This window comes from Sorex fumeus, unplaced genomic scaffold (genome assembly GCF_029834395.1).
Source record: "Sorex fumeus unplaced genomic scaffold, SorFum_2.1 ptg000086l, whole genome shotgun sequence".
Taxonomy (NCBI): domain Eukaryota; kingdom Metazoa; phylum Chordata; class Mammalia; order Eulipotyphla; family Soricidae; genus Sorex; species Sorex fumeus.
Genome location: NW_026606143.1, coordinates 30282577 through 30307831, shown reverse-complemented (window position 1 = coordinate 30307831; position 25255 = coordinate 30282577). Strand labels below are relative to the sequence as shown.

At 43.7% G+C, this 25255-nt stretch overlaps 1 protein-coding gene and 1 non-coding gene across 2 annotated transcripts in view; both read right to left on the bottom strand.

Annotated features, from left to right (window-relative positions):
• Positions 1-268: 268 nt before the first annotated feature.
• Positions 269-25255, bottom strand: part of SMPX (small muscle protein X-linked) — a 53485-nt gene continuing 28498 nt past the window's right edge. Inside the window, exon 5 of the mRNA XM_056131246.1 lies at positions 269-420. The gene's annotated coding sequence lies outside the window, so the exon portion shown is untranslated. The remainder of the gene's footprint in view (positions 421-25255) is intronic.
• Positions 7564-7674, bottom strand: LOC130039501 (U6 spliceosomal RNA). Its single transcript, XR_008794918.1, has one exon. It is a non-coding gene; the product is annotated as a U6 spliceosomal RNA (small nuclear RNA).

Sequence of the window (25255 nt, the reverse complement as noted above, 5' to 3'; positions counted from 1 at the left end):
AAATATTTATTGAACTCGTAAAAAGTTTATTGATATGATCTAGAAGGCGAAGAACTAAAATACAGTTCAAATATTGACCAAAATAGTGTGGGAAGTAGCTTCTAGAGAACTTTCCATTGAAATCATTCTTACATATATTTTATATGTCCCCCTCCGTACTATCATATCTCTCTTCCAACCCACACCCTCCACATAGTGAATTTATCTGATGATTTTCTCTGTGAAGTGCTAAGCTTGTAGGTCAATCAAAATATGAAATGCAACCAACTAGAAGGAAGAGATAGAAATGTATAAATAGAACATTTCTGCTTGAATCTCAGGCAGTCAAGGGGGTCATAATCTCATACAAATATATAAAATTTTTAGTAGGCTGTTTTCATTCAAATCCATTCTCTTCCTCTTCAATTCTTCACACCAAGCCTGTAAAAGAGACCAAAGGACCATTAGTTTAGTTTTATGAGATAGTTTTAGGGAAAGGATATAAATCATCACCATAAGAACAAGACAAAAATGAAGGCCTCTTTGGTACTTGGAAGCTTCACCTCTCAGTTCCATGAACATAAAGGTGAACTATGAGTAGAAAACAGAACATTTCCTGTGGCTCTTGAGATTTAACTAACTACAAACGAAATTAGGAGTTTCATGGAATGGAACACATGCTTTGTCTACTGGAGGCCCAGATTTGATGTTCAGCATCCCCATGATCCCCCTAACACTGGCAAGAGCAACCCTCAAGTACAGAGATGGGAGTAGTCCTTAAACACCAAAGGATGTGGTCCAAAGCAAAAACTGAAGTAAGGGAGCAATAGATGAGCAAAGGCTGCAGAACTGTAGAGTTGGTCTACAGAACTGAGCTTATGGGCTAGTGGATGGTAAGATGGATAGGGTCTTTGGGACACTGGTGGACGGAAGCAGGCACTCTGGTGGTGAGTGGGATGTTGAAGCAGTGTATGAATGAAATTCTCATGAACAGAATACAAGTATTGCCAATCATGGTGCCTTCGTAAAAATGGAAACAGGGGCCAGAGTGTTAGTCCAGTAGCTAAGGCACTTCCAGTGCACGTGGCCGACCTGAGTTCAACCCCTGATATCCCTGCCAAGAGTAATTCCTGAGTGCAAAGCCAGGAATATACCTAAGTATTGCTGAGCATGGCCCCGAAACAAAAACTGAAATGGAAAAACAACAAAATTATGGTAGCTTCCTCCGGAAGGATTCAAGTATAAAAGCTAAGCTTTTTTTGATGATGTGCAAAAACTTTAGTGACTGTGGTAAATTTGCATGTATAGCTCTTGATTCTCCCATAGTCTATGTAACTTTGTACTTTGGGGACATTGTGGTGGCACATAGTTTCTTGGGCCTGGATCTGCCTGTGTGATTTGCTTTGACTAGGAAAAAGCAGGCAGAAACAAGAGCATCTTAAACCTCAGAGGAGTCACATGTATTTCATGACTCTTAACCCTAAACAATGCCATGAAGAGGGTGTACCTAGGCGCTCTGAGCACCCAGCTAGTGCTCCCCAACCAAGCCTACTTTAAGCTGAGCTCTCAGACATGAGTGGGTGAGCTCAGCCTAGCTCAGCTAAGGCCAAACACATGAATCAGGGGAATGGTTTTGTTTTAAGACATTGGATTGGAGGTTGGGAGTGATGAGTGCGGGAAAGCTGGGTGGTGATCTGATGTACCACACAGCAACAATCCCAGTGGTGCTCTTAGTGCTGCCTAAGCCCAAGACAGAACCTTCTCGTGGCCAGGATATGCACAAGTTAAGTGCGAGGCTCAGTCCTTCAGAAGCTGAGACATTCCTGGGACTTCTCAGGGTGGCAGGGAAGGGTGATGATTCCTAACAAATTGTCACCAAAGCACGTTCTGGGAGGGGTGATATTGCTCCCAGAATTATCCAGACCTCAATGCACCATCTGCATCCCAGAAATAGGAGGCATCTGTCTAACTTGTTTGGTATGAACTTAGACCCTCACATATGCTGCCTGAGTGAATTATGTTTACACTGAGGAATGGAGGGGAGTCCACTCAAAGATGTCCCCTAACACCTGGGTTTAGCTGACTTTAGAGGTTTATGAAATATAATGAAATCCAGTTCATGCAGACCATTGCGGCCCCTGAGATGTCTTCTTTAGAAAAATTAACGCTCGGATTCTTTTCCCTGCTTCCCTTCATTGCTGTTGCCATGATAGGGTGGGGTCACACAGGCACAAGGGGCTCACATAGTTGTTAGCTGTGGTACCCACTCACTTGGTTGCCATAAGCTGGGCATCACACACTGGGATTTGGTGCTAGGGGAGCTGCCAGGACTGAGCTGGACCCATGTAGGTGCATTAGGAATTGAAATCTGGACCTCGCTCTTGTCTTTGTCACTGACCCCTGCTCATAATTATTCATGGGGGGGGGCTCCTAAATGTTCCAGGGTCCCAGGGGTCACTCCAGTTAACAGTTGGATAGAGTCATACCAGGCATTGATGAGATGGGAATTGAGGTTTTGAGATTGAACTTGGGGTCTCCTGCATGCAAGCCACATGCTCCAGCCCATCGAGTTGGCTCCCCAGCCCTGCTACGAATTCTTGGTGCAACCCTAGCCCCAAAGGATGTCTTCCTTTTCCAGGTGAGGATTGGGGGAGTCTGAGCAGCTGTTTACAGAGCTGAGTGCTGGGTCACTGCCATCAGCTTGTGCTTCATGGTGGGGTCCAGATGCAGCTGATAGCAGTGGTGCCATTTCTGAGCACCCATCATGTGCCAGGTGCCACCAGTGTCTCTAGAGTTATATCATTAGTTTTACTGTCAGCTGCCTCTGCTGCCCCTCTGCCCCAAAAGTTTTCACTTTGTCTCTTGGTTCTCAGAAGAATCCTAGAGGGCAGCAACCCTGGACACAAGGAGCTCACTGATGGCCTAGGTCATAGGAGGTCCTTCCAGGAGGGTACAGGCCCCAGAGGACCAGGGCCAATCCTTGGTTTGTGGGGCTCAGCAGGTTCTCAAGGCCTGTAAGTTAGCAGAATCTGAGCATTCTGGAATCTGGAGACCTGAAGCAGGGCTCAAATTTAGCAATGGGAACAATGGGCCGGAATCCAGAGCTAAAATTGCCCATGATGGAAAGCACACTTGTTTGTCGAGTTGTGGGAATGCAAGTGTGTTGGGCGGACTCCCAGACCACACTGCTTTGCTGCCTAGACACCAGCTGTCAGCTATTCTCCTGTGTCCTATTCTCCCAGTGGGGACATTTTTGAGAATGATGGGGAATTGTGAGGTGCCCTTCCGGTTGGTCCGCTCAGCTACCCCGCACACATTTTATAGGCAAGTCAAGAAAAGCAACTTTTAGTGCTCACCTTCTAGTTCACACACAGGACAGGTACACTTTGGCCAAAGCAAGGCTCACACACCAAATATCTCCCTGTGTCACCCCACGTCCAGACTGAGGAGCATGTGATGTTTATGCCTCGCCATGCCCCATTTATAGCTATGTTACTCAGTGTCTCGACAGCCACACATACATCACTCAGGAAACAGAATCCATGCAAGTCTGGTCTGTACTGGGCATTTTGACAGACACCAGGACAGTAGAGTGGCCACTTCCTACTGCCTGGTTCTAAACTACAGAGACACAGTGACACTCAACAGGAGACAGAAAACCCATGTTCCCATCACATTCTATATGCAGTCACCTACCATGGACCCAAAGCCAACTAGTTGGAGCTCTGGTGTTTGTCTGCAGGCATCAGTGCAGTGTATGAGCTGGCATCAGAGATAAAAATAAAAGTCTAACGTTTGTAGCAGAGGTTTCAACACCTGAAGAGTGGGCCAGTCTGAGCAGTGGGCCAATGAGCAGCAACTGAAAAACCACTGCAGCAGGGGCCGAAGAGATAGTATAATGCGTAAGGTGCTTGCCTTGTGTGCAGCTGACCCGGGTTCAATCCCCAGAATCCCATATCATCCCCCAAGCTTGCCAGGAGTAATCCCCGAGCATCACTGGGTGTGGCCCCTAAACAAACCAAAAACCCAATGCAGCGGAGTAAAGTACATTAAAACACCATCCTGGGTCATCATTACCAACCCAAGGAACTGAGGGGGAAGATGGGGAAAGGCACAAATGAGGATCCTATTGCACACCTAGATCAGAAGGACCGGAAGTACACTGGTTTCATCTGCTCCCAGATAAGCCTAAATTCAGAACTTTCTTTTTTCCCCAATGACCACTCACAAAATACAAGAAACAAAACTGAAAGTGGAACCTGTAGGAACGTATCTCTAAAGGTGGGAAACAACCTCCCAAATTAGCTTGTGTGCACTCCCCCCCACACACCAGCCTTCAGTGATTAACGTGAAAACTGCAATGTTTGCATGAGAAATTAGTAAAAGAAGAACTGAGAGCCAGGCACACAGAGCAAGACTTTTGATTTCATTTCTCTATGTTTTGTTTTTTGATACATTCTGGAGCTGAAATCAAAATTCATGTAGTGTTAGGTGCTAGAATTTAAGTGACTTTAAAAAAAGACAACATGTCTTTTGTTTGTTTGTTTTTTTAAATAATTTATTTATTTATTGAATCGCTGTGGGAAAAGTTACAAAGCTTTCAGGTTTAGGTCTCGATCATGCAAATATCAATCACATTTCCCTTTACCAATACTTATTTTTCACCATGAAGAACCCCAATAAACCCCCCCACCCACCCAATGCCCTGTGAGGCAGATGAACTCTAGTTAACACTCTATCTACTTTGACTAGCTTCATTGTTTCGATGAAAGTTGCACCATTATTATTTAGAGTTTAACCCCCCCAATCAGCCATGCTGAAAAAGCATTGTGAAATGATTTGCTTTCTACAGCTGGGTTCAAGAATTAAATAACGTCACACAGCCGCTATCGTGGCCGTGCAGTTTTGGATTTCTGCTATTTTACTTATTAACCCTGGAAGTATTTCTACTGAGAGTCAGATAATTAAAAGATTGGTTTCTGTGCTCTGGAGTCATGGCCGTGCCAGAGAGCCGCACGTGGGGGGCAACTGGTGACCTCGGTAGGGTGTGAAGGATGGGCCAGAACGCCCCCCTTCCCATGAGGTTTCAGTCGCCCCCTCACCCCGGGCTCATACCTGCTGTCCACAAGGCTCCCATGCGGCCACCATATTTCTTTCCAGAGAGGAGAGGGCGGAACATGTCTTTTTTTTTACATGTCTTATTTTTTACATGTCTTTTACATGTCCAGGTCAAACCTCATTAAAACTGGCTCCAAGGAGAACCTATTTTTTCATTCGATTGTATTGAGAGCTTGTTGTCTGGGGTGGTAAGGCAGAATTGGGATGGATAATTGAGGTAACACTGCATTTTAGAGTTATATATATGACTCAAATGGTAAAACATATGCCTAGCATGAGTGAAGCCCTAAATTATACCCCTGACACTTGTAGGACCCCGATTAAAAATGTTTGCATTTGTTCCCGGGGACTGGGGTGAACAACGAAGCATGATCCAAGACCACTTATGACTCTGGGTCTTGCTTAAAATAGACTTCTTTGCTCTTTCTAAAATGCAAGTTTTCTAGAGAAATCCTAGACCAAGGCATTCCTAGCAAAGTAGAATTGAGTAACACCTAGAGGTTCATCAAGTGACCGATCCAAGGACATTGCTATCTTTTTGTTTTGTTTTGTTTTGTTTTGGGACCAAACCTGGCTGTGCTCAAGGATTCCTCCTGACTCTATACTCAGGGATCACTCCTGGCAATGCCTGAAGGACCATATGACTTGGGGGTAGGACCCAGGTCAGCCACATGGCAGGCAAGTGCCTTAACACCAGTATTATCTCTCTGACCCCCAGACTGCTGTCTTAATCGAGAGCTTATCTGAGTGTCCCAAGACGGCAAACCCCTCTGAAGCCTGCCAGAGCAGCCTAGGAGCAACGGAGATAATGTAAGAGACCTGACATTGCTTGATTTTTGTGCAGTAGTCTGTGGCAATCGGAGGTTTTGAAATATCCTAACAGAAACCATTTTTTTCTGACATAAGAGAATCCCTGTAATAAGAAAGACTCTCCAAGAAGGCATTCTGGACTGGATATTGTCTCAGTGATCCCCTTACAGTGACTGGCACTGTGTACAGTAACAATGTTAGTTAACGGGCTAAAGGCTTGGTATTTAAATAAAAATCTGGCATTTGATACATCATCAGGCAAAGGCATATCTATAGAACCTGATAATCCTCTAAAATATAAAATACTATTTTCAAAGATGAATGGAGCAAGAGTTTCCATAACTCCTCATTTTGGAAATTGGAAATGGAAATCCATAGAAGTGGAGACACTTGCCCAAGGTCACATAGCTAGTTCTGGCTCTGTTTAGGATTAAAGCTTATATGGAGTTCTTTCATTGTTGCTAATGTCTTTCTAAAACTCTCCAAAAAATTTTAAGTAATCTGACGGTACTGACAGTACATTAGCTATGCATGAACCAATCTATATATAAAGATATATATATTTATATACATATATATAGAAAGAGTGATGTGAGGCAGTAATTTGACAATAATTTACTCTTAATCCCATGAATAGCTTTTAACTTTACTGTTGCATGTCTTGGATTATGCAATTTTCAGCAATATGGATGGAACTAGAGGATACTATGCGGAGTGAAGTTAGAAAAGATAGATACTGAAAGATCTCTGTCATATGTGGGACTTAAAGATACAAAGCGAGGTGGCAACAAAGGACCAAAGATTGAGCTGTAGTGATAGTACAGATGGCAGGGTGCTTGCCTTCCATGCTGCCAACCTAGGGTTCTATCCGTAGAATCCCATATGGTCCCTCAAGCCCACCAGGAGCGATCCCTGAACATAGAGACAGGAGTAAGCCCTGAGTACTGCCAGGTGTCAGCCCCAAAACAAAAACAAGCAAGCAAACAAACAAAAAACAATGTTAAGAAAGCAACATAATAGAAGAACTGATCCACACAATTAAGTTGGAGGAGGAGGTTTTGAGAAGAAACAGGAGGGATGTTGGGGTCCTTAGAAGATGAAGGGTACACTGATGATGGGTATGATGTTGGAATTATGTATATGAGAAACTATTATCAATAGTATTGTAAACCAAAGATGCGCAACTGATTAAAAATGTAAAAATAGAATGAATTTTAAAAGTCTTAGAAATTTCTTTTTAATATTTTAATAGCATAAAAAGTATAATTTATTTTTTGTTTTGGGGTCAAACCCGGTAGTGCTCAGGTCTTATTCCGGGCTTTGGACTCAGAGTTCATTCCTAGTAGGCTCAAGGATGGGATACTGGGGATCGAACCAGAGTAAGCCACATGAAAGACCCTACCCACTGTACTATTGCTCAAGCCTGAAAAGGCACAAATATTAAGTGAAATATTGATGAACATTTTGTTTGTTTTGGGCTACACCCAGCACTGCTCAGGGATTATTCCTGGCTGTGCTCTCAGGAACCCTCCTGCAGCTCAAAGGACCATATGGGGTGCCATAGGTAGAACCCAGGTCAGTCACAAACAAGGCAAGTGTCCTACCCACTGTACTATCTATCCGGCCCTATTTGATTAACTTTAAAATGGAGATACATATGGCTTGTATTTTCACACAATTATTAAATGGTCATCCTTGCGCAGGGGCCATGCTAATCTTCTCTGTATCGTTCCAATTTTAGTATATGTGCTGCCAAAGCTGGAGCGATAGCACAGCGGGTAGGGCGTTCGCCTTACAAGCGGCCAACATGGCCGACCCGAGTTCAATTCCTCTGCCCCTCTCGGAGAACTCGGCAAGCTACCGAGAGTATTCGATATGCCAGACACAGTAACAACAAAGTCTCCAATGGAGACGTTACTGGGCCCGCTCGAGCAAATCGATGATCAACGGGAGGGCCTTTTATTAAATGGTACCAAAAATTTATTAATTGAACACTGATAAATATTTATTATTTTAAAATGTGTAATAATACTAAATACTTGAGGATTCGTTTTTCCAGTTGTTTGACAAATACCACTTCCCGGAGATGATACAACAAGTTCCAATTCTAAAAGAAGAGGAAAGGAGGGAATGGAATGGGATGGAGAGGAAATTTTCCATGATCAGAAAAACTGAAAAATGATTTAAGTAATGATAGGCCATTTTCTTCATTTTAGGGCTCCCTGGGAATTTGAGTTATACAAATGTATATTAGATACATTGGTTATAAGAACAATTTAATGTAGAATTGTCCAAAGCTACTGGATTGCTGAGCCATTTTTCCAGTGTTCTATAATATTCTTTGTTTATTCCTTACTCATGGTGTCACACACTGAGTTTGCAGTATTTCATCCAACGGTTTCACCAAAGTCTACTTCATCATAATTCTGTTATTGGACATTTAGGCTCCACATGAACATTTTTCTTTTGGATGAACTTCCATCAGCATTGAGTTGGGGGACATATAAACCCACATTAGCAACAACTTCTTCCATTTACTAAGCCTCATGTCCACTAGCCAGTTGACACACCATCTGTGTTGAGAGAATCAGCCAATGTCTGCTTCAGGATTTTTTTGCCACTCATCTTTGTGAGTTTTAGAAAAGGAGAATTGGTAACTGTTGAGAATCCCTTGATTACTAGGGAGGCTGCACATTTCCTTATGCTCTGCTAATTATACATCCACTTTGAGAATTGAGTTCGTTTCCTTTATTTATCTCTTAAGGTATCATTGTGTCGCTTCTCAATTTGCATGGGCTCCTTATATAATTGTACATTTCATCAAAACAATTTTCTTGACAGAGTTCACTGTTTACTATTTGCATGTTTTGCTAAGTACAGAAACACGTTTTAAAATTAGCATGATTTTGATGCATCTTCTTTGAAAAGCTATCTGGGAAAACTTAATCAGTGTCTTTTATTTTTCCCCCTAATCATTCCAACCATTCTTTTATGTTAGTTAGAGCCAGATCCTACCTCGTGAAACAAGCCATCGTCAAAGGCCTGTAATTTTGTCTTAAAAGTGACAGGGTCAACAAAAGAAATGTGTTCATGAGAAGGAAAAAAGCATCAGTTTGAAGACAAGGGTCTCATTTATAGGTTATTCTAAATCACTCCCAGAGTTATGAGTGAGTCCTTTAGAACCACCCACAAAAGGAGCTCAAACTTGACTGCTCATTAGAATTTCCTGGAGGTTTGAAAAATCCAAAGGCTGGGCCACCCCAGAGGAATGACCCCAGTGTCTCAGTACTTTTAAAGCTTCCCAGGCCTCCGCTAAGCTACCGAAGTCAAGTCCCACTGACCTAAAAGTTCTGTCAGCCTCAGATGTGCCCAGGCCTCACCAGTAGATTGTGGTCATCTTCAATGCAATCCCAAGGGTCTCTAGAAGGGTCTAAGGATGTGCATTTCTAGAATCCACCTCCCTGAGATGTGCAATTTCTTGGGCATGGAGCACACACAGGGACTCGAGGGTTTAGGGCAGCAGTTCCCAATGTGTGGGTGTAGGTAGGACTGTATTCTGTCCACTCCCAGGCCCCTATGAACATGCAACAGTATATGGAGATATATAGGGTCATGGCAACTGGGAGACGGGGTGCAAATAGCATTGGGGGAGTACAGGCCAGAGATCTTCTAAGCTCCTTACAGTGGCCAGGATGACTCCCAAAGAGTAACCTGAATTAAATATCAATAGAGCCAAGGCTAAGGGCAGCTGTGCATCCCACTGCACCAAACAGTCCCTTCTGTGGAACGTTTCTGATAGAAGGTCTGAGTGGTTTTCTGATCAACTTCAACTAGATTAAGGGCCTCTTCTGGGAAATTAGATTTACCTGTCTTGCTAAACGATCCCTGTAAGAGACTTCAATGACCACTTGCACCTGGTGAATAACATTATTAAACCACATCATTATTCTAAGGGGGGGTTTAGATTTAATTTGAAAAATTGGGGGGAGTCATTTTGAGGGAACTTTTCAAGCCACACTCAGAGGCAGGGTGGGGGCAGTCCCAGCTCTGTGTGTGTAGTGGCTCAGGGCAGTGTCCTGCCGAGACACTAGAGGATGAGTCATCCCCATTCGTGGAATTTACTGACTAGGAGGAAAAGCAGACAATAAAGTCAGTGATGCCCCCCCCCCCCCACCATAGCAGACAAGCACAGGAAGCTGGGTGCTCTTCCCAGGCCGAGAGGCCATAAAAAGGCAATTCAGAGGAGAGAGGGATACTGGGAACATTGGTGGTGGAGAATGGGCACTGGTGGAGAGAAGGGTACTTGAACATTGTATGACTGAAACATAACCACGAACATGTGTAAGTTTGTAATTGTATCTCACAGTCATTTATTAAAATAAAATTTGAAAAAAGTAGTACTTGAAAACTGAGCAATGGGTATTAGTTAGCTAGCTAATGGGGAGGAGAGGAAGGATTTGGAGAAGAATCTTCTGAGCATGAATAAAGGCCTCATCAGCACAGCACCTCCATGAACTGGGGCAGTTGCACTCTGCTATCAGCAAGGGATGTCCTGTGTGTGCAGAAATGCAAGATGTGGGATGGGAGGAAATGGTGCGTGTGAGCAAGCCCGTTGCTCGTGCCTAAGAGCAACGGGGAGACACTGAAGTATTTCTAGCAGGGCAGTGACATTGTCACCTTCATGGTTTTCTTGGTTTTTTTTTTTTTGCTTTTTGGGGTCACACTCGGCGATGCTCAGGGGTTACTCCTGGCTTTGCACTCAGGAATTACTCCTGGCAGTGCTCAGGGGACCATATGGGATGCTGGGAATCGAACTCGGGTTGGCTGCGTGCAAGGCAAACACCCTACCCTCTGTGCTATTGCTCCAGCCCCCCCTGGTTTTCTTGTTTTGAAGATTGTTGTCTACAGGACTTTGGCTACTTCAATCAAGTGAGAAACGTCTTTGCGGACTGAGGTGCACAGGTCATTTTGACAGCCATGGGCCACCGATGCTCCAATTGTCCAGCGAAGTCACCTGTGTGATAGCAGCAAGAATGGCAGAGGAAAGGAGTTTGAAAAGCTTTCAAGGTGAAAGGAGGGGTCAAGTATATCAGAATCTCATAACAATTGTCCAAGGGCCCTGGCCTGAGGATTTTTCGAGAAAGGCGGCCCTTCTCCATCAGCAAAGGTGGGGGCAGAGGCTGATTTCTGCTGCAGATCTCGAACTTCCGTCAAATGCTGAGGAAAAAATCCCAAGGGCCTCACAAGCATTAGTTGGCATACAAAATATGAGATAAATTACAAGTGACCACAAACTGCTGGGCAGTCAGTGAGTGCTCGACTGTAAATTCTGGCTCACAGTATTCTGTGGGCCAGAAAGAATCTGAGCTTAAATAAGGCAGAAACAGACAGCTTCTCGGCTCCCATGGTTTCATTTATTGAGTGGGGGAAATAAGTCTTGGAAAGGAGAGAGATCTTTTCCTAGCGATTTAACCATTAATAAATGCTTGCTATAAATGGAACTCAGGAGAGCGGGTCTGCCGGCAAAGGAGAGGGCCCCATTACAAAATAGGTCAGGCAGGGAGAGAAGCGTAGTGTCTCCTGACTAGTTAAGTTGATCGGAGATGACAGGCCTTGTAATTTTTTTTTCTGAAAAGAAAAAACAGATTGAAAAGGGATGGAGAATATACAAAGATTTCTTTCTTCTTGTTTCATTTCTTAGAATATGGCTGTTTCAAGGAAGCTGTTTCTTAGCCGAAAAGCAAAGAATTGATAGTATTTATCACAGTTTTGAGCTTTAAAATCTGTGTGTTTATTTTTTCAGAAACAAGTTTCTGCAGGAAAAAAAAAATCTGTGCTTCTCCTGGGGGTGTCCCTGTGGCCAGTTCCTGCCTCGCATCTGGAATGAATGAGCCAGCAACTCCGAGGAGGGTGCCCCTCCCATGGCTTGATGTGGGTGATACACTCTGCTTTCTTCTTTTTGTTCTTGTTTGTACCCTCAGAGATCAATGGAGAAAGCAGAAAAATGATCACAATATGGGCACACTTCAATAAAGGGGAACGATGTACAGAAGCTAAAATATCTCCAACGCTGAAGTTTTAGTTCACTCCTAAATCTGCATTCCCTGAGAGGTTCAGCTCTCTCCTCCCTCCTCCCTAATGACTCTGGGAAGTGAAGAAACCCTTTCCCAAGTGCTCAGAGACACAATTTGCTTATATGTTGTCTAGCTTATAAATGCTTCCTCTGTTAAAAAGAAAAGTCAAGGAAATTGACTCCACATTTGGAAATAATTTTTCTAGCCTCCCCAAAGATAAACAACATTTGGTGTTTTAAATAAATATGAGAAATGATGGGTCGTGAGGGGCAGTAGGGTTGAAAGAAAAGCAAATACTGAAATATTTAGGCTCTGTGGCCTTGGGCATACCTCACTTGTATGGATCTCTGTTTTCTCAAATATAAAAAGAAGGGTAGAATGGTGTGGTAGGTGATCAGTTGGTCCCCTAGAGAGTGCTGCCTCCTAAAATTCATTCCATTGAGTATTCTCCTCTAACACTAAATAGAGCTGACTTGCACAATCAATAGCATATTACAGAAATGACAAAATGTGACCTTCAAAGCTAGGTCATAAAGCTACCATTGTGCTACTGCTACACTTTCTCTTAGGTCACTGGCTCTGGGGGAAGCCCGCTGCTATATCGTGAGGGTATTCAAGGAGTCTAGGCTCACAGGGGGAGGGGCAAAGTTTTCTTCAGACCCATCATCAAAAACCAACCAATAATATCAATGTACTACCTCGGAAGTGAATCTTTCTCTTAGCCAAGGATTTCACTGACTGCAGTTCCACTACCATCTTGATAAAGGGACCCTGGGCCAGAAGCACCCAGGTCAATCACTTCTGAATTCCTGATACACAGAAAGTCTGAGATAATTTTCATTTTTTGTGTTTAAAGATGGTAGGTTGGGAGTCATTTGTTACACAGTGTGTAACTATGATAGTGCCTCGGGCCAGATCTTATATGTTCTGTACCAGTAAATAAATGTTATTGCTGAACACCCCAAGAGCTGGCATTTTGCTTATATCAAACAGCAGAAAAGCTATTTCAAAAAGCATATTACTAACGGCATTTCTGAAATGGAGAGTAGCCAGTATAGAGACCAGATATCCCAAGAACTCATGGGTTTCACCATGTGGGAAGAGGACAGCAGAGATGTCTAACCTTGGACCAAAGCTTATAGTGCAATAGTTCAGCAGCCAGCTTTTGTCTTAATGACATTCTAATGAAAACACAACCTTCATGATGTTTATACACAAAGAGTGAAACTCCAGTGGAATGAGGGTCTACTTAGGATCACCTCTTGATGAGACACTTCAGCAGGTGTGACAGAGATTATTCGGCGGGTATAGCAACTCTGGCAGATAAGGGTTAGAAGTTTCTTAAAAACAAAGTTCAACCCAAGTGACTCTCTCAGGAGGGGGCCATATCTGGAAAGCAGTGAGCATAGAGAGAGAACCATTGGCTCTCGGTTGCAGTGAGGAATGGTCCCAGGCCTGTCTCTGACATACATACTTTTGGGTCACTGACAAAGCACAATACACTCAGTAGTGGGGGCACAGTGTGTCTTTAGACCTTTGCCATCCCAGTATGGGTACTGGACTGGAGTGATATAGTGTCTGGATATTTTATACGTCTTTTCCATGCCCTAACCCAAACAGGGCTCAGCACTGGGTCACCTGTGAATGGCAGTACCTCTATGTGACAAGAGTTTCCAAGAATGCTTGGCTCTTGTATTCTTTAAATACTTTCATACCAACAACCCAGACATTCAACCAAAGAAATACTCTTCCAAGTATGAATTGTCCAGGATGGATCTGAGAAGCACTGACTCAATCTGCCTGGCCCAAGAGCACATCAGGTTCACCCAGGGGTCTTATGAAACATGTTCCTCCTTGCCGAAAGAATTAGTCAGCGGTATAGCTCAGTTAAGTACAGATTATAGCCACATATCTCTACTGTCTGCCTCAAGAACTGAGACACCTAGAATAAAAATAATTGATTCTCATCAAAGCCCAAGGCTGACCAGCCCAGTTTTTCAGAAACTGGCTCCAGTTCTTATTCCTATCAAGCTGCCAAGTTGCTGTGATCGTGGTCTTCCCTTCTCTTGGACTTGAGAAGTTTTCACATTTAGAACCTCTTTGGTGTCTAAATTCTAATACGTGGACATTCATAACAGCATGCTTGACTGAAAATGATCAAAGTCGGCTGTTTGATCTGTGCATATATTTGAAACTTGGTAAGGCCTCCCTTAGAAATATTTCTATAGAGATTGGTAAAATGATTCTGCTTCTTTCTTCTCAACTATTGCATCCAGGTATCTCTTTGTATTATTTCTTATAAGTGCATGTAATTCTGGAAACTGTATCAAAATTTTAAGTTTAAGGGGCCAGGGACATGAATTAAAGTGGTGGAGCATATGTCTCGCATGTATGGTGTTTTGAGTTGGATCCCTGACCTATGATCACCACTGGGTGTGGCCCCCACAACAATAACAATAAATTTGAAAAAGGAAAGCAAGCGGTTGCCAGGTATGAACCCAAGGTTTGCAAGTCTTTAGGCTCTAGCAGTTCCAGAAACAATAAACAGTTAAGTTATAGAAACTAATATCTTGTTGAGGTTAAGTGGTGAGTAGGGAGTGGCAGAATCCCTTATCTGGAACACCACTGGCAGAATCCCTTATTTGGAAGGTTAGGCTTGTCTCTCATAGCTTCCATGATATATGTCATCCCCATGTAGTTTATCCTCTGAGTCATGTGGAGACTGGTTAAAAGACAGTCTGGGTTTGAATCCTGGTTGTGTTACCTTGGAGGAGGTCAATGTACATCTCTGTGACTTTTCTCAGGGGTACAATGGAACTCTTATGAATAATAATTGAAAAATCAAAAGATCAAGTATGGGGCACCGTGTCTGGACCCTGGAAACATTATAAGCATTAATGATTGCTGCTTCATCAGTTCCTTGTATATCTGAATTTCAGCCAGGACATTTGACCAAGTTGCTCACTCTACACTTGGATGCCAGCTATAATATGGCCAGATGATGGCATACTTAGGGGATTTCAAATACTCAAAACTGAATAATCTAGATAGATGGCCCTCAAAGTGCTGCCCCCACACCAGCAGTGTCAACAGTCCCTTGGGACCTTGTTGAATACATAAATTTTATTTTAGAAAGTGAAAAAGACAAAATTCTATATTTGAACACTAGACCAAAGAATAAATCCACATACATGAAATGCACATTCTCAGGCTCATCCCAGAGGAAACCTTCTGACCAGATCAATCTAGAATTCCCGCTGCCCTGAATCACAGGATGCTGTCCTTGGTGCTGCCTGTTCCCACCTTCCTAAAGATCTTAGCTGTAGATAAGGGAAGGGCAAGCCTCCTTCTCAAAATTGGCAGATCAAACATGCCAAACCAGCATGGAATAACTACACTACTGGATCTTAGAACATAAAGCTGAAATGATCTCAGTCGGCTGGAAGTGCCGGCCAAATTTCACCAAGTTGTTTTGATTTTTAATAGAGGTGGCTGGATTTTCCTTAACACATTTCTAACTCAACTTTCTTGGCATTTTAACTCCCACATCTTCAGTGAAGCTGTCAACAGCAATGTGGGTACCCAGGCATCGAGCTCCCAGTGAGCACTGTGTCTAGGGCTTCAGCAAAGCCCTGCCTACCGCCTTTTGCTCTTTCATCACCTGCTTATCATCCAGTGAGTCCTGCTCAGAGAGAAAAACTGAGTCTAGAGGCAGACATGAAAAGGGATGCCAAAGAGGTTGAGGGTCATCATAATGTGGTTACATCAGCCTCTGTGTCACTCCCTGAGCCTTATCATCTGTGTTCTCTTTCTGGGCCACAAGCTCACCTTCCTACCCTCTGGTTTGAGACCAGCTGGGTTGGGGAGTGGCTTGCTCCTGGCACTGCAAGCGGGTCTGCAATAGGCCCATAATGCAATTAGATTGGGCTCAGAAGGACTCTGATGTGTTCTCTTTCCTGACAGATTACCAGCAGTAAATGTCATGTGATTCTGTAGGGGAACTGGAACTTCATTTCCTGGCTGATGGCAGTGATGGACAGCTTTGCCAGAAGAGATGACCTTTAAGATGATAGCATGCAGATATCTTTAATGGACATTTTCCCCAGGTATGCTGCCTGATCTTTCAGAAATTATGACATCTCAGCCTGATTTTCACATCCTAAACTGTTATATGTTTATATATGAATAAAGGGAACAGTATTTTTTAATTAAGCAGTGGCAAAACAGCTAAGTAATAGAGGTGAAAACGGAGATAGAAAAGTTCCTTTGAAATCTACTTTTGAAGTGGCTAGATTTATCCTGCAGATCTTTCGATTAAAAAAAGTCCCAGGATGTAGGCATAGAGCTAGCTCAAGGGGCTGAGCACATGCCTTGCCTGTGGAAGGTGCAGGTTCAATCCCTGGTACTACATGGTCCTTCAAGCACCTCTAGGAGCAATCCCAAGAACAGGGGTGTGTTCTAATCTTCCAAGCCCCCCCCCCAAAAAAAGCAATCCTCTTGGTATTATCAGGGTCATTAGCTGTTTGGTTTTGATGTACAGCAATGCATGTAACTAACCCTCTCAACTGTGCTGCCAATCTTGCCTCAAGTGATGTTTCTGACATAACAGGATCACAACTATTTTCTATAGATCGACCAAACTAGAATTTGTTAATAGTCTTCAAACAAACTTTCTCTGGAGGTGAGTTATGTACAGTATACTCCATCATTTTCTACCCCATGTGAAGTTAGAAGTCACATAAAATGAACTGCAGGAGTGAAGTAATAGTACTGGGGTTATGGCCTTGCATACAGTGAACCAAATTCGAATCCTAGCATGGCATATAGTTCCCTGAGCACTGCAGAGTGTGACCCCGAACACCCTCCAAAGGAATGAACTGCACATTTTGGTCTGGCTTCGCCTCTCTTGCAGGATGGGAGCAGAGAGAGAGAGAGAAAGAGAGAGAGAGAGAGAGAGAGAGAGAGAGAGAGAGAGAGAGAGAGAGCATGTGTACATAACAGTACTTTGGAACTTTGGAATTATTACAACCAGCTGCCAAGGCATGCTATAGCATCATTGCTACTCTTAGCCTCTGGCTAAAAGACAGATTTTGCTTTTGCCATGAAACTCCTAATAATTCTGTTCTCCGTCACCTGGCTACTGATACACTCATAACTGCTCATCTCAAAAGCTCCAAATTGCCATGTCATTTGGCATGTCTATTTACTAATGACTGTTTGCCTGTTTCACTATTATTACAAAGGGACAATCACTTAGTTAGAAATTTAGACAAATTCTGAAAGCGTAAGTAAACACACCTGGAAATGATATGGCAGTGTTGCAGAAGACAGACAAATGACATCCAGGGCACCTCCAGCTATGGAGAGCCATGTGGATCTTGTTCTAGTTGCTGGGAAGACCACTTGTACACAATCGATGTGCAAAAGGTTACTGGAAAGAAGATGGCTTGCCTCACTTATTTATTTAATTTATTTATTTTTGACCACGAAATCCACTGGAAATGCTCAGTTGAAATGGGGTCTGAAGTGCATTGGTTTCACTTCTCCTTGATAGTAGGGGCATGGGAGCTTAACTCTCAAAATATTTCTTAAACTGATTTTTCCTTCAGAGAAAAAGCAAAAATCACAAACCAGATGCATCGACTAGTTTAAAATGGCAGGGGAGGAGGCTCCCTGGAAGTCTCTAAAACAAAATGAAAGTGTCCAAGTGAAATGGTTGTGATTTGGCTGTCTCCAGACAGGGCTCTGGAAACCACAGCTGCTGCTGCCGGCTGTGAAAAATGGAACTGCAATGCCTCCTCCAGGAGAAAGAGGACACTTGCAGTTTATAAAACCATCTCCCGAGCTGGCTCAAGCTCAGATGATTCAAGGTAGGTGGTGACTGGAAAACGAGATCCCTGGGGATGCCTCCAAGTGCTTCCGTGTGCTCCTGTTAGTCACAGACAATTAATGGGCTTTCATTCTCAGAGGGGGTGTTTTTCACATTCCTGGGGAAATATGAAGCATTAGTCTTTAGGGAGTATCTCAATAAAGACTTGAGGGAGTCTCTTTCCTGCCCTGGGAAGGCAGAGTCCTGGGCGGGTTGCAGGAACAGCAAAGGAAATGAATGCTCTCTGGATGCCTGCTGGAGCCAGGGCCCTACAAGAGCCCACTTGCTGTCTAATGGGCCCTTCTCAAGACTGGCATTGACATTCCTATTTCAGGATGTGGCTCACCAGAGTCAGGAATTAGTCCCAGATTATGGAATTCCTGTGACTCACCAGAAGGGACAGAGGGGCGCACCAGCACCTTACATTAAGGTCCTCCTGCTAGTAGCATCTATAGTTAAGAGCTACACTGTGCTGAGGGCTTTCTTTCTACACACTCTGCAACTCAGTGTTTCTGAACCTTACTTCCTGTGGGAACTCTCCCGTGCATCACTGCCCCCTAGATCAGAGTAATTCCACATTTCTACACCTGCAGTCCAGCACTAGTCCATGGATGAGCGATTGACAATTCTCCCCTAGATATCAACAGTACTTAGCCTAATGTATGACAACCCAAAAATGTGCCCAAACCCTGTAAAATGTACCTTAGGATGAGGCGCGAAATTACCCCCCATGAGGTGTGTATTTTGCTCATCTTTAAAAAAAAAACCGTAGAACAATTAGGTCAAATCAAAGAGCAAGAGCATGGTCCTCTTGCCAAATACTAAGATGGATGTTCATCAACCTGCTTTCAGTTAAAGAAACTTCTACTCCCAGGCTGTGTCTTGTTCTTTATTTTGGTCGCAGCCATTATATGGGCCGGTTCATGTCCTTACCCAACTGGATATCCCTTGATGGGCAGTCCTGTACCGCCCACCTTGAATGCAGAAGGGCCTGACACTCGGCAGGTGTGCGGATGTTCACTTCCTAAGTGAGGGATTTTATTCCGGTACTTAGTTCCTTCCTACTCCAGTCCAGTCCCTGCTGTGAGCTCACATTCCAAAGAAGAAAAGGTTCATCCAGTTAAGGTAAAGTACAAGTCGCCATTGTGCAAAAATGATTAGAAAATAAAACATGAGTCTGAATCGATGGATCTTTTCAGCACTCTGAATTGAGGAAGCTTGTATGGTAAGTTTTTGGGAATGACTGTCCCTAGAACTGAAAGGAGCTGTGATTCTTATCATTTGTCTCCTAAATTGGGGGTCATGTAGAGCTAGGCAAGAAAGGGTGCATTACAAACCGTAACACCCAAAAGGAGAGAAAGAGTAAGAGGGAATGTGCCTGCCACAGAGGTGGAGGGGGGATAGGGTGGGGATGGGATGGGGGTGGCGGGAGGGATACTGGGGACATTGGTGGTGGAGAATGGGCACTGGTGGAGGGATGGGTACTGCATCATTGTATGACTAAAATGTAATCACTGAAGTTTGTAAGTCTGTAACTGTATCTCACGGTGATTAATTAAAAAAGGAGAAACGAGTAGGAGAGATATAGGGACAATGGTAGGAGTCTTGGTATTTCAGTGGTGAAGTTGCAGTGATTATTTTGTGTCAAAATTATAAACTTTACCAATGTCTCCATGTTCCCTGATTTACAATGAAAATGAAAATTTTTTAGCTCTGAAAGAAAAAAGATCAAAGAGAAAAGAAAGGGTGCATTAGTGGTTAGGAACTCAGCTGTGCGTGTTATATGTCAGGACAGGTTTCTGGGGGGAGGAAGTGCCACTGTCCTTTGTACAAAAGGCCTCTAGGGACTTGCAGGCAGTAGGACACGTGCCTTCTGCTGTGTTTTCCTGCGGTCGAGATGAATTGTTTTGAACAGCCTCTGCGCCACCTGCCTGGGCTCCAATCCATAGGCTCCTTAATAGAAATTTCCCTTGTGAGAAAGCAAGTGATGGACCCCGCGGGGGATGAAAGCAGCCACCAGCCCCCGCTTGCATAATGCCCTGACTCCCTAGGGTGTGGTGAGGCCTGTTCTGTCAGGGAGTCCACATTCAAGGCACAAGTCTTGATTTGCTCCTTGTGATTCCTTCTTCTCAAATGCCACGACGTGTGGAGGAAGTTAAAACGAGCAACGCTGTCACGGTGCAGCCAAGTCTGATCAGGCAGGCTGGAATTCACGGCCGCAGTTTTCTGTGTGGGCTGCACATAGCACAAGAAGAGATGGGAGGGAAAGCTGCAAGGCTAGAACACAGTGCCTCACCACAACAGAGAGGCTGGCCAAGACTTGGTTCATCCTGGGAGCAAAAGCTAACAGTTTTGTGGGCACGGGAGACCAGAATACACCATCCGTGCTGGCGTTCGGTCCTCCTCCTCCCTCTCCCTTCCTCTCCTTCTCTTCCTTCACCGTCCTCACAGTCTCCTGCCTCGTGCTTTCCTCTAATGTTTCTGAACATTCGCTCTTCAATTAAGTCTTTCCGTCCTCGGTGCTCAGCACCAATGGTCTCAGCACCTGGTGCATGCCTGATGTTTAAGTAATGTGTGTGGGCCTGGATGCCTGAATGAGGGCGTGAACAAATGAAAGGATCAACCAACATGTCAGGGCTGTGGCTCTGTGCGGCTCTTCCACGGAGGTGACTGCTGCAGCGCTCCATGGGGCCTGCCCTGTTTTATGCTGAGTCAGCATAGGGAAAGATTTGCCAAGCCTAGATGATAACTAAAAGATGGTTAAGAATTCAGCAGGACAGTGTGTGTGAGGGGGAGAAGGGGAATGCAGTTCAGCAGGACAGTGGGGTGCGGGGGGGGAATGCAACACTCTGGTGGGGGCGTCGTACTGGAATGATCTATGCAAGAAACCCTACCATTAACAGTATTGTAAACCCCAGTATCAAAATGAAAAATTAATAAAAGAATTGGACTGGAGTGATAGCACAGCAGGTAGGGCGCTTGTCATGCACACAGCTGACTTGGGCCGACCCCAGTTCGATTCCTCCACCCTTCTGGGAGAGCCTGGCAAGCTACCAAGAATATCACGCCCACACGGCAAAGCCTGGCTAGCTAACCGTGACATATTCCATATGCCAAAAACAGTAACAACAAGTCTCACAATGGAGACGTTACTGGTGCCCACTCGAGCAAATCGATGAACAACAAGACAGTGCTATACAGTGCTAATAAAATAATTCAGTGGGTGACAAGGAGTGAAAGGACCGTTGGCTAGTATGGCAGATAACAGTCTATGTCTTACAGCGGGGTGAACTTAAATAAGTTCGGCAACCTCACTTAGTCTTCATCCCCCATAAATTAAATAGACACCATAGAATGGACCCCATGCAGCCAGCATAAGAAAGGAAAGCACTTCTTTAAAGGCAATGCAGGACTCAGCATCGGACATGTCATGAGCATAATAGACACTAGTGATGACAACAAAAATTATTCCACTGATGTTTCCTAATGGTTAACATTCATGTTTTAAAAGATTTCACTAACTGCTGGGATCAACTACTGCTCTCTGATACATTGGAGTTGAAAAACGACAACAAATGCCAGAAGACAAGACCATGGCTAGGCTTCATGTGTCTGATGCGGGTTTGATTCCCAGCACCACACATTTCCTTAAGCACTTCCACAAGCAGCCGTGGGGGCCCTGAAGCACTGCTGCAGTAGCCTGGGTATTGCCAGTAGAATCACATCATCGGGTCCTTGCATTGAATTGCCAGCCCATAGTTACCAGTGTCTCCCCCGCATCCACACCACCCCCCCAAAAAATCACCTATAGAAATAGTCCCATTTTGAGCTCACGGCCACAAAAGTGGACATATGACATCTTATACTATTCATAATAATCAATACAAAATAAATTATTTAGCATCTGCCTGTGGGGCAGGCTTGAGTGGTGGTAGGACCAAATTCAAAATAATGGTGGTGGGAAGGTGTAATGGTAGTGGGATTGGTGTTTTAATATTGAATGTGATCAATTATGAAAATAAAATTGAAAAATTATAAAGAAATATCACATTTAAGGCTTAAATCTCTAACTCAGGAATAGTCCATATATACCATAATACCATAAATAAATTTCACTTATCAATTGATGAACTAATCCTATTTAAGAGTACATTATTTCCAAGTTTGCATTGACTTCAGAGATGATAAATACTTCACCAAGCCCAGCAATTCTATTAATGTTATAGATTCTGTCAAATGATTGCTGGAAAAAGAAAGTTGGCAACAGTTGATCCTGACATCAAATTCTGAGATCAATCAGGAACACTCACTTCTCATGACTACTTGGGACTGGATAATCCTATCCCCTGCTCGTCACCCTCTGAAGTTGTTGCAATGACGTACTTAGCTGAAGGACTCAGCAGGGCTGCTCACTTCAGTTGTGGTACTCACACATACTTGGCTACAGTTCTGGAGACTGCACCTTTTGTTGTGGTGTCTGGCACCACAACAATAGTGCCCCCAGGATAGCATTGAGCATATGATGCCAGGGATTAAACTCATGGCCTCCTGCATGCAAGGCAGGCACTCAACCACTGAGCAACCTGGGGCTGGATACATTTTTTCCCTGGGGGGTCCTCTCCGGAATGCTGGAGAACATTTACTAAATGAAAGTCGCATCCCACACCTCCTGCAGTTGTGAAAATTCACACAGTCTCCAGTCAGTCCCTTCTTCCCTGAGGACGAGCAGAGAACAAGGATGATGATAAGCTCCGCCAAAGAAATTGAAAGTGGGGCAAGTGCCCACCTTGATTCCCCTTGGCTCATGAGATCTAGAGGCCAGTGTGCGAAGGTCTGAAGAACTGGGGCCTGGGTCGCCTCTGCCTGGACCAAGCTGGCTGAAGATGGCGAGCTTCCCTGCCTGGAGTCTGTTCTCTGATCTCTCTCTCTCTCTCTCTCTCTCTCTCTCTCTCTCTCTCTCTCTCTTTCTCTCTCTCTCTCTCTCTCTCTCTCTCTCTCTCTCTCTCTCTCTCTCTCCGTCTCCCTCTCCCTCTCTCTCTCTCTCCTGAGACTTCACATCCTGGCCCTCTAGATATTTGTTAGAACAGAAGTCAGCAAGGTAACTTCTGAGTGTTTGCTACATGGAGAGGCTCTTAAAGCAACTGCCACAATCAGCTCAAAGGCTCCTGTGTTCAGCCTTAAGAGTACTTTACTTCCCAAGGGGAGGAGGGAGCACAGTTAGGACAGAGAAGGGACCGCTACGACAATGGTAGTTGGAAATGATCACTCTAGACAAAACCTGAATGCTGAAAGGAGGTAACGTGATATGCATGATACACTTTCAGTAACAGTATTACAAGTCACAATGCCTAAAAGGAAAATAAAGGAAAATAAATAAAGGAAAATGAGGGGCGGGGTCCTGCCATAGAGGCAGATTGTGGGAGCAGAAGGGGGATAGAGGTGTGGCAGGAGGGAAACTGGGGACAATGGCGGTGGAAAATGATGGAACATTGTATGACTGAAACTCAATCATGAACAACTTTGTAATTGTATATCTCATGGTGATTCAATTTTTTAAAAATTTAAGAGTCCCAATGCCTCTCTTGCAAAACACAGTGCCCAAAAGAAGAGAGAGAGAACAAGGGGGAATGCCCTGCCACAGAGGCTGGGAGGGATGGGGGGATGGGGGGTGGGAGGGATACTGGGATCAGTGGTGGTGGAGAATGGGCACTGGTGGAGGGATGGGTATTCGATCACTGTAGAACTGAAACCCAAGCACAAAAATTTGTAAGTCTACAACTGTACCTCATGGTGTTTCACTAATAAAAATTTTTTAAAAAAAGAAATTAAAAGAGGAATTACAAGTAAAAAAAATTTAAGAGTCCTTGACTTCCACATAAAGTCTGTAAGCAGGAACTACAACAACTTAGAGGCTTTCCCAAAGTGCCATTCCAGGGGGTGCAGCAGTGATGAGAGGTCAGTCACAGCCTGGAGTGAAATTGGGTGGTACTTTCTATTCATTCACTTAAAGAAGGTGGATATCCAGGGGGATATCAAGTGATTAACAGGAACAATAGGCAAAATAAATTCAGCAATCTCTGGCTTAGAGAAGGAAAACAAATGAATAACTGACATACTTCAGAGCTAGCAGAAAGTGTTTTGATAGTAACTAAGACCAAGAAAAGCAAAGAAAGAACAAAAGAAAGGAAGGAAGGAAGGAAGGAAGGAAGGAAGGAAGGAAGGAAGGAAGGAAGGGAAAGAGAGAAAGAAAGAAAGAAAGAAAGAAAGAAAGAAAGAAAGAAAGAAAGAAAGAAAGAAAGAGAAAGAAAGAAAATCACAGATCAAAAGAAGTGTGTGGCTTCACCCAAAAGAAAAAAATCTCAGCACAAAACCATTGCCTTCAAAGAGAGTACATTAAAAAAGAAAGAGTACATATAACTTCCATAATTGAGTCAAAGCAAGGGAACATTTCCAAACTGAGAACAAAAAATTTCAGCAAACTACGGAGAAGACATTTGGAGAAGTTTGCTGTTGTTGTTTTTAGCTTAGTTCTATGTAAAACAATAAATCAATTCTCTGTCTCTGGCAGAGAGGAAAGGTTATGAAATCATGGTAAGTGTTAGTCTGAGAAATAAATCATCTTAATTCTGAAGGCTGCAAAGCAACAAAAAATATTTTAGGAGAAAATGTAAAGTGGAAGAAGCAAACTATGGAAGCATATAAGTGCAATGAATGATAAGGTAAGAAAAAGATTAAAAAGAAGCAATCCTTTACTGAGTGCCAGGCACTGGGTTATAGATATTTTTAAAACTATGTTTCTTTCACAAGTACCTAAAAAGGAAGACACGATTTTCTGCGGTCCTCCCGTTGTTCATCGATTTGCTCGAGCAGGCCCAGTAACGTCTCTGTCATGAGACTTGTTACTCTGCCATGCGGGCGAGATACTCTCGGTAGCTTGCTGGGCTCTCGAGAGGGGCGGAGGAATCGAACTCAGGTCGGCCATGTTGGCCGCTTGTAAGGCAAACGCCCTACCGCTGTGCTATCGCTCCAGCCCTTTAGAAAGATAAGACAAAAAATCCTCAGACATTTCCCCCTAATCCCATATAGCATCCCATATGAAAGGAAACCCAGCAGAGAAGACTCAAAGTATCACAGAGAGTGTCACACTAAAATGCTGACCTTATAGGTGATGGGGTTTTCTCACAGATTCTATTATAGTATTTATACAAACAGGTTTTCCAAACTCACTATGTAGTAACCTCTTGAAAGGGAAGATTTTCCTGTTATCAGTTTCACCATTTGTATAGCTACCAATTAAATTTAAGATTATAAAGTGAATCCATCTCCTGCACGGAGCTGTTAATATTGATCTGAATGGTTGGTTGCTGATTTGAGATCTTTTGTAACCCAGGCAATTGCAACTATA